Source organism: Pagrus pagrus (assembly GCF_965226575.1).
Source record: "Pagrus pagrus genome assembly, chromosome: 22".
NCBI lineage: Eukaryota > Metazoa > Chordata > Actinopteri > Spariformes > Sparidae > Pagrus > Pagrus pagrus.
In genome coordinates, this window is record NC_140204.1 from 5,802,383 (window position 1) to 5,815,904 (window position 13,522).

The 13,522-nt window shown below is 43.1% G+C and overlaps 1 long non-coding RNA gene across 3 annotated transcripts in view; it reads left to right on the forward strand.

The window, feature by feature from the left end:
* LOC311251343 overlaps window positions 1–12,074 on the forward strand; it is a 74,433-nt gene extending 62,359 nt beyond the window's left edge. For all 3 annotated transcript variants that reach the window (XR_014621375.1, XR_014621376.1, XR_014621377.1), the window contains one exon: window positions 11,809–12,074. This is a non-coding gene — a long non-coding RNA (uncharacterized lncRNA). The remainder of the gene's footprint in view (window positions 1–11,808) is intronic.
* The last annotated feature ends 1,448 nt before the right edge of the window (window positions 12,075–13,522 follow it).

Here is a 13,522-nt window from a genome sequence, read left to right on the forward strand (position 1 = left end):
TAACCGGCTTGGCCTGTGCACGCAGCAGTTGTCATCTTTATGACTGTGACAATCATAAACCAAAAAAAAAAAAAAAAAAACAGCACGACAACAGCATAAAAGTGCTGAAATATCCACCGTTGTGAAACGATGCACAGACCACGTCAAACATGTGCTCTCAACCCTGAAGAAATGATCGCAGCAATGAAAAACATTTTATCAGCTGTTATAAAACCAAATGTGCTCTTCTAATAAACACCAAAACACCAAACTGCATTGGAAACTGTTCCCCGAGTGGCCACACAACAATCTGCCTCCAAAATGTGTTGGATTTTTTTTTCCCCCCCCACACGTTGCAGGTTTAAAGCCATTCAATTTACTTTATAGCCATGTAGTGGAGAGTGTAGGATGTGGGAGAGGACTTGTTTGGAGCTGTACAGTGGCCTATTAGAGCGAGCCTGTTCAGTTTAGTTTGCAGTATGAGTTTAATGGCGCCCTCGGTGTATAATAACGTCTGGTGAAGCTTTATTGTGAAATGACTTCAGGGGTAATAGGGAGCAGGGGGGGAGAGTGACACCAGGGGAGTATGAGAAAATGGAAAAATATTGCATTTTAGTTGAGTTAGGTTATCAGGATGTGGGTTATGAGTGTTGTAACCCTTAATAAGTACCTGCTTAAGTCAGGTAATTCCAGCTGGGATGTATAAAAAATGGGTTTCCTTCAGTTGGTCTTCTCTTAAAAATTATGAATTGGAAAAGAAACAACAAAAGAGGGTTTCACCATCAGTCCATAGTCTCCTTGCGACTCTTAAACTCTGCTTTAAAGCAGCATGGGGCATCTCTAGACCCGTGTCCAGCCCTTAGCACATTTTATATCCCTGTTGTCAAGTAGCAATGTCTGGCTACGTTACAAAACACACAAATCACTGACTGTGGGGTACGTTGTGCAGCACATCCACAATTCTGATGGCCAATACTGCAATAAGACGCAGCTCTCTCTGTTCATGAGCCGGGTTTCCATCCAAATGTGTTTTCTTCGACGACCGTTAATGAATAGTAGGAGTTGGTTCCTAGAGATGAACAGCTGGTGGTGCTGATTCTCCACTCGGAGCCATTAAACCACACATTTTATGCACAAATCAGTATGTGGTAGGTTTGTTTGGCGCCGCAGTGGGTTGTACCATCACCAACGTACAGCATGCTGAATCAAGCTGATTTTTTTTTTAAGTCTTTGACTTAAATCTTTTTACGAAAGCAAGACAAACAAACTGATGATGCAAATCTGTGTCTAAATTTATGTTTCTCATAGCCAGAACAAGTTAACTTAAAGCTGCCTTACTGTATTTCGTGGCCACTGGGGGGCAGCCGAACAATCTGTTTGTTATGTTTTATCGATAAACAGTTGTTTATTTATGCATCGACCAGACATGCATCAACTTTAACACTCGATGTATATTTGAGTTATGCTTTTGCGTCTGTTTACATCTCCACCAACTCTGGAGGTGAGATATTCAAGAAATGAGTCTCCAGTCTCTCGACGAGGGCCACTGGACTTCCAGTGTGGCCGCATGATAGGGTGAGTTACAGAAAATGTTGCTTATTAAAGCAGTTATACAGACAGACGGACAGAGGAGGAAGAGCCATGGTGGGAGAAAAAAAGAGAGATTCAGGGGAGGAGAGCGGTGAGATGGTGCGATAGAGTGACTCAGTGAAGCAGGTGAAAAGGAGAAGAAGGGCGACGACAGCATTGGATTTTATTGAAGCCCTCAGTGCATCACATGATCTGATAAGGTGACACTCCGGGGACAACAAAATGGTGGGAGGGCTCGAGGCAGGATGTGTGTGTGAGGGGGAGACCGACAGATGTGATGTGGACCCCAGGCCCTCATGTCGCTCTGCACTCTGCTGCCCAACAACCTGTAAACCACCGCAGTGCAGGTATTCCAGCATGCAGACCGCCGCTGCAGCCATCATCCTCAGGGTGTGTGTGAATATGTGTGTGTGTGTGTGTGTGTTACACAAACTGATTAAGATTCATGATTAACAGCTGACTCGGGGCAAGGGCGTGTGACTGATGTCCGACCGGAGGGCACACACACACACACACACACACTACAGAGCTCCACCACATACCTAATCAGGACACTAACACCTATGAAAAGCAAGAGAGAACATAGAGGGACAGCAGCACAGAAATGTGACCAGCATTCAAATGAAAGAAAAGATAAAATTATGGCAAAATAACCGAATAGTTTTGGACCACTGACTGTAAAAATAGTGGACAGGCTGACTAATCAGAAATCAGTGGAGCTGAAGTGAGTCCAGGTAGTTGAACAAGTCCAACCAACCGGAAGCCACCAAGCTATCCGTGTTCACACGTGTCTGACCGTGAATTTATTATCAGTTATTGGTATCAGCGTTGAGAAGCAGGTAATTATTGGTTACTAGAAGTCGCCCAACGATGACTTTCTTTTGTCGCAAGTACACATATTGACACATTTTAGAGGACAGTTGCCTGTTACAGCCGAGTACCTGCTCAACCCTAAATAAAACTGCCTAGGGTTCCCAAAATGAGATACCAGCTACTCAGAACTGTTATGTAAATGACAGATAACGGTGATACAAATGAGTGAAATTGGCTGGCATAAACAAGATTGCTCCTATTCTATACAAAAGTTTCCTCCACATATAGGGCTTTTATTCACACTGATGTGGCTGATGTCTTTCCGATATTGTCCGCCGGTCCGATTCGGCCGCCTCCATTGTGTCGCCGTCCGTCATCCTGTCAAAATCTGGTCGAAAATGAACGATGCATTAGCTGCCGGCGGGAACAATGTTTACTTGTTTCCCTTTTTTTTAAAAATGAAGGCCGCAGCTTTGTCCATTTTGAACTCGTGCTTTTAAGGTTGAATTCTCGAAAACATAACTGACACGGTGTTATTAAGGGTTCCTGAGTGCAAACAGAAACGCTCAGAACATAAACAGCATGTGTCACGGTGAACTTGCGCAAACAAACAAAAAAAGTGGCGATAGCTGCAGACATGCTAAACATCCTTTTAGGAACTGTCAGATTTCATTGTTCCTCGGCTCTTGCCGTGTAATAACGACCCAAAATACATTTAATCTGTCAAGACTGTCTTTTGCAAACAAGGAAATGTGGGCATTAACATTTTTATGATTTGACAGTTAGTATAAAGGAACCTGTTCTCCTACCAGGGGCTGACGGGCTGCCTCCAAATTGTGTTCAGTAAAGTGTGGGGTGACGTCTTGACTTGCGTAGTGCAACGTGGAAAAGAGGAGGTTATGCTGAATCCTGAGTCACCACGTTTGACAGCGGCATCATTAGAAAAATAGCAGGAGGCGAGGCTGCAAAATGCACCGCTGCGAAACCATTAAGGGCTCAGAGATGTGGTGGTGAGGCGCACGGGGAGACGAGAGGCCATTTGAAGGAAGGAGCGGAGATGGGAGAGAACACGATTTGACGGTGACGTGCGTCGACAGCTCCGCGAGTGTTGACGAACACACAGACACAGCTGCGCGTATATTCAGTATGACAACACGCACGTTCATGCCAATCACCCCACAGTGAACAGAGCCCATCAGCACTGTGTCGACAAACTGCAAGTGTGATAGCAATAAAATGCCCAAAGGAGGATGGAGCAAGAGAGGAAGGCTGACGTGGAGAAGTAAAACTGAAGGATGAATGGAGAATATGTCAATTTTGTGGTGAAGATAGAAAACCGTTTGCTTACAGTGTCCAAAATCCAAGTAAAAGTACAAACATATAATGAGCTAAGTTGACTTAAACGCGTAAACATGTATTAAAAAGCTTTTAATCATCATTAGCTGTTTCTGGCAGTGTTCGGCGTGTAGTTGGTCATACTGTTGCGACTCGTCCCCCACAGCGAATGAAAGACGGACGAAGACGTGAAGAGGAGAAAGAATATTTAACACCTGGAGGGAAGAAATCCCATTTTGTTACATAAAATGCAGTGGGAAAAGAGCAAGACATCGACAGCGGGCGAAAATGGCGTGACGGCTGGAATATTTTCAAAATATATTTTCGATCTTACACTGTAAAGTAACTAGTGACTATAGCGGTCAACTTAATGAAGCGCTGTAGGAGTAGAAAGTAGCTGATGATGTGAATAATCAAGAAAAGTTAAAGTAAGTGCAACACTGGAAGAAAATGTACTTAGTTACTTTCCAATTCTGCCTCCAAGAGTTTGTGGCTGCCATCTGCTCAGGATGGAAACACAAAACGCTGATGCATATAAGTCATTACAACCTAATGTATATGAACATCAGGAATCGTGCCTTAAGGGAGCCAAATGTGGGGGAAAAAACTTTTCTCCCTCTCTATTCAAACTCACAAACCAACTTGTGCGTCTCCCACATGGGCTGAATACTGAATAAAACCGCGTCAGCATCTGCGGTAAGTTCTCATCTTGTCCGCGGTGCGCAGGACGCTCGGGTCTGGAAGTTTCCTCGGCCCACTGGGAGGAAACTTTTGCAGACGGGAAATGAGGCAGAGCTCCGTGTAATGAAGGGCAATATGGTAAATTTGACATTTAGCCTAAATGGCTAAATGTAGAGGAGCCAAATCCCTCGGCAGAGCGAAGCTATGCGTCACTTAACGCACTCGGAAACTCGAACTTTATTTGGTGTGTGTTGACGGATAGTTATTTCAGAGATTGAGCCATTTTTCTGTAGATTATAACTTATTTGCTGCCTCACTTTCATTTACAGCACACACACACACACACTGATTTCCTTTGGGTGTGATATTTCTGCAGCTGAGGTGTCACTAGAGGGGCGTTAAATGGCAAGGATGTGCTCTTGAGCTGACAGTTTCACTTAAGCTATCGACTGACAGGAAACAGGACGATCGTTTAGGGCATCACACAGCTGATAAACACAAACACACACACACACACACACACACACACACACACACACACACACACACAAACACACACCGAGACCGAGACACGCATTCCCTCAAACTGGCCGAAAAGGCCACGTCGGCGAACATATGGTGCGTCATCCGTCTGAACCGCGTGTGTTTGACGCACACTCTGCATCCACAGCTCTGTGCCATATGGGCGCCGCTAATTATGACACCTGAAGTCACGAAGGAGAAGCCGAGGGGCCGTAAGTGAGAAAGATGGGGAGAGACGGAGATGAAGAAGAATGTTACGGAAAGAAAGAAAGAAAGAAAAAGGCAATGACGTGATAATTGCTGTTTTTTGCGAAGTGGGGTGAAGGGGGATCAGACCTTTAGCGATACATCAGGTGTAATGAGGTGCAGAGCGGGTATCACGCAGAGGGAAGACGGGATAATAGATGAGCTGAGAGCAAAACGTCTCAAAGGTTGAAAGAAGGAAAAGTCCAAATGTTGTGGATTCAATGATACACATAGGAGACAAGTCAGGAGGATTAATCATCTGAAGGACATGACCTTCACTGCACAACGTCATGGCAATCCATAAAAATGAGGGATGCAGGATATGGATTATTTTCAACCGGTAAACGATTAAAAACTATATATTTTTTCGTTCAAACGTGCAGTTTGTGTGCAAAAAAGGCGAAGACGTAGCGAGTTCAGATGAATGATTTCCTACTCCAGAGCTCTAACCATCTATCTGACATCACCGTTACCCACCTGTGGTTTCCAAAGGCCTCGCACGTCGCCGTCGCTGTGTGTGAACCAGAGAGCTCCTGTTGATAACGTCCTTTTCATGTTAAAGCTCTCATCCTGCCACTGAACCGCCAGACGGATCGTACTCGCTGGAATAACGTCAGAAGCAGCTCGTCTCGGGAAAAGGGCCACGGTAAAATGTCGGTTGTCAATCGCAATAAATGCTGCAATTTTGTCGGTAACTGCTTCGGCCTTTGGGTTATCTTTAGACAACTTCAGGCACTCAGTGGTGGAGCACTTGTCTGTTTTAGGTGCTGATGACTTTTTAAGTGACGATGACTTTTGTTGTGTTCAAACTCAATGGCTGTTTTGCAAATTGCAATCATGCTGTCTCCCTCTGAAACTACGACATCTTCAAACTGCTAGCCTGCTGTGCTTGCTGTCACTCTGCTCCCCCTTCCTTGTTCCCTCTCTTCTTAGTCTTCTCGTCGTTAGTGGCGGCTAACAAACCAAAAATACAAACACACACCTTTTATGTTTCTGTGTGTGTGTGTGTGCCGACGCCTCCACTGTCAGCTACCAAAATGTAGTGACAGCATCAGGTAGCGCAGCCTCCCCTGCCCTCATTACAAACATACAAGTCCATTGCTTTTTAGGCTTTAAAAAAATCATGTTTTCTCTCCACATGCCAAACACACAACCACCCACACACAGGCAACACACACACACACACACACACACACTGACTGCAGCTGTAGAAGAGAGCCTGAATGACTCCTATCTAACTGTCAAGTGAATTTTATGCAAATTTTATGACACATAAAAAATAAAAAGTGAGTTTTGTTTATAGGGGTGAAGTGCGTACACACACTTCCTAAATGTCAGAACATCCAGAAGCAAAAACAATCTTGATTTGTGAGTGTCCAGGTTATATAACTATTGTTTCAACTACATTTAAATCACCACATGAACCTGCTTCTGAAAAACATACTCCTGAGAAACCAATCCTGACATAACCTTGTTAGATTTCTCAAAATTCATCTTTAAAGGGACTTTATGTCATTTTGGAGGAGAAATTCAAACTCAGAATTTTAATATTTTCAATATTAAGTATTAATATTAATAATACACTGTCAGAAATAATTATTTTTCCCATAACTGAATGAACAAGCAGTTCTCAGAGGAAAATCCCCAGAAAGCTAGAAAGGTGGCAGGGTCTGCCACATATAAACAAAGTAAAATGAAATTGTGTTTGTTGATTTGGTTTGTTTAGGCATCTAAAACCTGAAAATCTTTCTCTCCTAATTAAAATTTCTTCTCAAACTACATAGTGCTCCTTTAATCTGAGTTTAGTGAAGTTTAAACAGACCTCGGCACATCTTGTTTGCGTGTACATCACCAACACGCAGCTCTCAAGAGTTATCTAAGGGTACTTGAATCTAAAAATATATGCAGCCATTTCTAGCATTAGGAAACTTTCAAAAAAGTATGTGAATGAAGAAAACTGTTAAGAGCCACCAGGAACTACTAAGACACAAACGTAACGTTCAGCAAGACACCGTGCCACTAAAAATGTCCTAAAACTGAAAAGGTTTTGCTTCACGTAGAAAATACAGCCATTATGAGATGGGCCCACATGAACACCTCACAGCGATGTGCTGAAATGTCAGCCCGACCTTGTGCTTTTCAGACGTCAATATTTTGCAGAAAATGTCTCTTTTTAATGCACTGATGAAAGCATGATGTACAGCGTGTCTGCTTCGCCGGCTTACTTTGTGAAACTTGAATTTAATAACTGAAGTGAAGTCAGTGGCTCAACTTTAACTCCTTCAAGGTGCAATATGCACAACCTGGCCACATGTTGAATGCACACTCCAAACAAATAGGGGGCGGCATATCCCAGAGTAACCGCTAACTGCTGCTAACTGTACCTAGTGTTAGTGAGCGAGCTCAGGTAACCGTGCAGCTAGCAGTGGTTCTAGATGACTCTGCCCCGACAAGAAGCTCGGAGCATCGGCGAGTCTTGGTGTTGTTTACTACTAGCTAGGGGCTAGCTGGTTAGCATGTTAACTTCAATAGATATCTCTGCAACACAATACACAGACGTGTTCGACATACAGTAACAATTTGTACATATTGCGCCTTCATTCATTATTACATCAGGCAGATACATGTAGAAACTGTAACAACAAGCCACTGAATGTATTGAATGTTTGTATTCGCATTTGAAAATGTGACGAAATTGTTCAATTCACACACGAAGGAACAAATTTCATGTGACCTCCGGTGCAATGTGTTGTTCCATCAATCCATCCATTATCTTCCGCTAATCCGGGGTCGGGTCATGGAGGCTCCTCCTGGGGAGGCGAGGCGTTACCAGGCCAGATGGGATATATAGTCCCTCCACCTCCAGCGAGTTCTGGGTCTGCCCCGGGGTCTCCTCCCAGTTGATCGTGCCTGGTACACCTCCCAAGGGAGGCGCCCAGGAGGCATCCTAACAAGATGCCCCAACAGAGGAAACTCATTTCGGCCGCTTGTAACCACGATCTCGCTCTTTCGGTCACTGCACACAGCTCGTGGCCGTCGATGAGGGTCGGAAAGTAGATAGACGGTCTGGAGCAGCACCCGCAGTGCATTTATATGTGAATTATATATAAATGTATGTACATTTCACATTTGACACATTCATATTTGTCCATGCATATAAAAAACCCAGTCACTTTTGAAAACATCCAGTTCACGTGTGACATTATTTTCTTTTTTTCTTTTCACGTCAATTTTTTTTATGCAGTTTCACACATTCAACAATTTCAATTCTTTTTTGTGGAATTGTGATTTTTTACATGTGAAAAGGCAAATTTTACATTTTTGTAAGGGAACAGAGATACATGTCATCTCACTAACAATGGATTTATTACAAAAACGGGGAAAAAAAACTACTCAGAAAAACCTTTGTATATGCTAGTTAATGCTGCTAACGTTAGCTAGCGAGTTATTCTGTCTATTTAGGTCAATGCCTTTTCTCCATTTGATATTACACACAATTTCACAGTAAGCCTAGTTGACCCAGTTTTCCAGCAGCACTTAAACGCAGCATGCATGTGGATCTTGAAACTTTTAAAGAAATTTAACACTCAAAAAATCATTACATCTGTGAAGTTGAGGTACAAATCTGTACGTAAAATATTTATATGTGGTGAAACTTTAACACGTTTTCAAATTGCTTTGTGGATCGAAACATTAGTTTGTGAGTCAAAATTACACGCAAATTGAACACATTTGAAAGTCTTGTTTTTCTTTTGTAGTTAACGTAACACACATTTGTGACCGTTCTGAGACTAATTTCTCTCCGTGTATCTCCTCTCCTTCCTACTCTCCTGTCTCTTCTCCCTCCTCTACTCTCCTCTTGTCCTTTGCTCTTTTTCGCCTCCTCTCCGGCTATTTCCCAGCCCACACAAACACAAGAGCTGTGTTGATATTCACGGCGGGATTCTTCTCTATTGTTTTATTTGCTCTGAAAACCACTTTGTGACAACTGTGCTTTGTTGCGATCGCTCTCTCCTCTCGCTCTCATGCAACCCGGCGCTCCCTCCGGGTGCAACCAGATGCCTGAGCATGCATTTAAATTATCTGCAGTGATTACTTGTCATACAACTCAGGTTTGCAGCTGAAGTGAGGGATCAAAGTCTTCCTGGATAAATCCTGCTGTTAGAACAGTTTAAGCCTCCTTCTCCTTCTGCGTTCCCTCATCCTGCTCCTCCTCCTTCTCCCTTCTCCGTCCTTCGTTAGTCTGATCCCATCTGACTGTCAGCTGCAGCGCTCACGCGACCAAAACTGCTTTCTCCAGTTTGCATCACATGGAGGAAAGAAATCTCACTGTGGCAAACTTGATTTTTACAAAAAGTGCCTCATGAATAGCCCACTGAGGATCTGAAGATCCCGCTGAATTAAAAGATGCAAAGCTGGGCTGAAATCTTGAATGCTTATTATCCTTCTTCATCCCTCTGAGCATGAGGAATAAATGAGAGTACCGGAGAATATAACGGATTACATTTCTTGAATGAGCTACAGGAATCACGCAAGAAAAAGTCAATGTTTGCTGTAAAGAGCTGCTGTCACAATGAAGCTTTGCTCTAAAGCAGTTTTACATACTTGACTTACCTCCTAATCAGCATGAAACCAAGTGATTTACTGAACCAGAAGCTAATTATTGTACACAAAATGACTGGTGTTGAATAAGAGCTGTAAAGGGACAATAAAAAAGCCTGTAAGCTCAGAAAAAGAAACCAAAATTGAGAGATGTCCAAAGCATTTATTCATTAAAGAAATAACAACATTTTTAAAACATTAACATTTGCAGAATGTATGCAATATGAGTCATTCAACAAATTTCTGAAGAAATAACATGAAGCACAAATAACAAAGAAAGATGCAGCAAAGCAAAGGGGCCCATTGAACAGGTGCTCAGGGTATAGATGTTGTTGAAATGACTCATGTCTGCCTCGAATCTCGAGACACGTAACTGAAACCACAGACTATAAATACTTCAATCACCAAAACACATTAACAGCTGAGTGAAAGTTAAGCTCAAGGTTAATGAGCACTAAAAAAACACAGAAGCTGTTGGTCCCTTCGTTCCAATGATCAAGAAGGGTTAAGTGAATCCTTTTCTGCTTTCAGGAAACATCATGGATACTTGTTATCTCATCGTTGTCTGATGAAAGGTTGGCCCTAAACAAGGTAAAAGTTAAAACTGGGGTGTTTGCTGCCATCACAGGAAAACGATGGCTCATGCTGGCATAAAGGCTCAACTTGTAAGATAACGGATTGTTTTTACTCCTAACTCGTCAAATACTGATTCTATACGTTGGTAGGTCGGGACGGTCACCAACCCAATGCATTTTTGCAGTGCTCCAGTAGTGAAAGAAGGCAGTCCTTGAAAATTGTTTTATTTGAGAGTTAAAGGACAAATCCGATCAAAGATAACGGCTAGATTCCTTACAGTGGTGCTGGAGGCCAGAGTAATGTCGTCCAGAGTAGCTATATCATTAGATAATGTGTCTCTAACATGTGTAGGGCCCAGCACAAAAACTTCAGTTTTGTCTGAGTTAAGTAGCGGAAAATTGTAGGTCATCCAGGTTTTAATGTCTTTCATTCCCGAAGTTTAGCTAATTGATTTGTGTCTTCTTGCTTAATTGATAAGTACAAATGTGTATCATCTGCGTAACAACGAATATTAATGGAGTTTTCTTAAATGTTCTAGTCTTGTGAAGACCGTTGGTATAAGCCGGCCATTGGCCAACAGTTTCAGGCAGCATTCTCCTCCGCTTCCACTGTCTGAGCGTTGCCATTTCCAAAGTAAATGATTGAAAACAATAGCAAAACCTCCAGCTCGCAATCTACACACTGAAAATGGCAAGTTACCCTAACCTGGTCGCTAACGTATGGTACGTCGGTATGAACGTAGGTTGAATAGTCATTAATTGTTGTTTTACATCTTCCGGGTCTGAACACTGTATTAAGTATAGAGCATATCTACTGCCACAGTGGCTTGTCAACGTGTGTGTGTGTGTGTGTGTGTGTGCATGGTTGGAAGGCCTGTCTTTGGAAATTTCGCTTTGGTCAACAAGAGGAGACAAAGACAGGAGGAGAAAGAGGAGGAGCGCATGATGTTCACCAATTTCAGAGCTGTGAAAGGCGCAAAAACACACAAACACACCTCATTCATTCACTCACACACACGTCACTGCACTTACATGCATCACACGCCACACACAATGCACACAATCCTTTCTTTACACACACTACCTCTGTGACAGACATCACAAAAAAGTAGACGCATATTGAGTGCTGCTGCTGCTGCCGTTGCCCACTCACATTCAAAGAAGATGGAAAGCTGAATATGCCTCTTTCAACACACGCACTCACGCACACACACACACACACACACACACAAACAGTGAATAGAGTGTGTGGGTAGTGACAGCCGTGCTGTAGCACACTGGGACAGGGCGAAGGAAAAGGAAAGGGGTGTGCTCCAAAAGCCAATGAGAGCTGACAAGCCTCCCCACAGGCTTTCAACAACCCAACCAACCCAACACAGCAGTCTGCTCTCAGTGTATGTGTGTATATAAATATATATGTGTGTGTGTGTGTGTGTGTGTGTGTGTGTGTGTGTGTTTGTTTCAGGAAGAAAAAGAGAAGAGAAGCTGGGAGTCGGACACAGAGAGGATTGACAGTTTCAGGCAAACAAAGATGGACTTTGATCGGTAGCTTTTAAGAAGATTTCATAAAAAGCTTCGGCGTGTGTCCATTTAAAGTCAGAAACCTTCAGATTTCCATTAAATCAAACCCCCTTTTTAATAATATTTATGGTTGGCATTTTTTCAGCAATAGCCATTCAATGTATGTGCATTCAGTAGCTCAGTCTCTCAATAAAGTAGTTTATATTGGTACTGGCAGAATCTGCACCACACAATTTTATCTCATTAAGAACAGGCTGACTGTTCATGTGACATCATTTCAGAGTTGAATTGGTTCGATGAAGAGCTCCAACTCCTCAGCAAGGTAATGAAATCCAGGCTGAAGGCAATTTTGATTGAGGGTGACTGAAAAATAAAAAAGATAACACTAGAAACCTACAAGCTCTGCTACTGGGGTGGATTGGAGACGGACCGAACACGGACCTGGTGGAATTTAGGGGTTAGTCAGCTCATAATGTGACACGTGTTATAGAAATATCAGTATGGTTAATCTGACGAGTACAAATTTACATGTATTTGCGGTTTGCAGACATGTCAGACGCAAACATTTTAACAAGGCTCGATTTGCTTTTAACCTGAAGCCTCAGCTCCCAAATGCAGAATGTCTTGTATTTCACCTGTCATGACATTAGTTGTCACACATCCGCAGCGCAAGGGAGTTATTTCCGCTCTCACAACCTTTTACTTATTCATACAGATTCCTCACATGCTCATCACGCAGGCGTCTGTGTCTGATCCATGTCTGCTGTGTTTACTCCCACTGACAACTCGAGTCTCCTGACATAAGCACAAGGTTATAGTCGTGTCATTCCCCAAATAAATCCAGCAGCATGTGTGAGATTGTATACGGAGGCCTATAACAACCCGCCGATATATATTATTCCATAAATATGAAACTAGCAGCAGAAAACCAGACCTGATTCAGAAGTTGCTTGCACGGCTATAGGTGTTGACACTAAATAACAGCAGGAGGTTGTGGGTCTGCAGGTCACCGCTGGAGATCAGCAGACGGAGCGTGAACTGTTAAATCAAAAGTAGAGACGATTTTTACCATGGACAATCTCATTGATCGGTCTCTTCGCCTTACTGACTCTCAAGTCATTACAGATCCGGTTACTCCTTCCCGTCCTGCAGTCACACCCATTCCTGCTGATCTGACCTTCTCCACCCACTCACTCGCCTGCTCTCCATTGCTTCTGATCAGCCCAGTAGGATACAGTTAATTTCCATTACAAGTCCACCAGAGTGTCTGGTTTGCATCCGCCGCGGCTTTGATTCTGCCTCCCTGCCTGAACTCCTGCCTGATTCTCCACCTTCAGTCTGGTTAAGTTGGCTTTCTCTCACTGATCTCCTGGTGTTGACCCGGGCCTGACTTTTGCATTTAAACTTCTCAGAACTTTTACTTTTATCTTTACTCAACTCTGACTGTGTCTCGTCTTTGGGTTCAAGTCTGCTCTGCGCAGCAACAGTTATAAGGGACTGTTAAGAAACGTAATACACAGGGAATTTTTAATTATGATGTGACATACTCTTTAATCCCTTCTGACAACCTGACCAAACAACACTCATGTTTATCTGGTGTTTTCTCCGTGTCCCTCTCTCGCTGTCGACTCGAGTCCTTCTCCCTGTTCCTGTCTGTC